Raw genomic sequence first — 809 nt, forward strand, 5'->3', positions numbered from 1 at the left:
GGGGGGGGGGGATCTTAAATATTGAAATAATGCTATTGGATAGAGCTGGGCCCTGCCCGGCCGGGCGTCCAGCCGCTTGGACCGGGCAGGGTAGGCGGCCCGGGCCGTCCTAATCCTGGGGAAGGTTAGGTAATGAGGTCCTGAGAGAAGGGATTACTCTATCAGGCGGCCGCCCGCACGGCCCCCACCGAGCCGCTAGAAAATGACCGTTCCAACAAACACACAAAACACCAAATTTCGGAAACCCAGTCGTGCGTGCGATATAAGTAGGGGCACCGGTGCCGCGATGGCTCCCACACGCAAAATCGCAAAATAACCGGTTTGCCAAAATAAACTCGGGTCTTTGCAGTTTGCTAGCAACAACAGCTGTTGAAGCAAACAAAATTTTTCTTTTCGAGACCTGAGTTTTGCTATTTTGGCAAACCACCTCTTTTTTGCGTGCAGGCTCGCGCATAATGCAGCAGCGATAGTGATGCGAGTTTGAAGCAAGCGGCGTGGCCGGGGACACGCTGCTGGCCCAGTTTGTCCCGAAACACCCGCAGCGTCGCGCCAAGCAGCGCCACCGACTGCTGCTCTGCTGCTGCACCGCGGGGAGCAAGGGCGCGGCCGCGGGACCGCTCAGCGGGGAGCACCAAAAAGGATGGAAAGATGGCTGCCAAAAAGGGATTAATCATCGCCATTTAGACGAAATGGAAATGCAGCGCGCGCGCGGTCAGTTTGCGCGCAATGTGGGTATTACAAGTGCGAGGGAGAGGGAGAGAGGCGAGAGGGAGAGAGGGAGGGCGGGAGAGAGGGAGAGAGGGAGAGAG

Source organism: Frankliniella occidentalis, unplaced genomic scaffold, assembly GCF_000697945.3.
Source record: "Frankliniella occidentalis isolate FOCC.00 unplaced genomic scaffold, Focc_3.1 Scaffold216, whole genome shotgun sequence".
NCBI classification, from domain to species: Eukaryota; Metazoa; Arthropoda; class Insecta; order Thysanoptera; family Thripidae; genus Frankliniella; species Frankliniella occidentalis.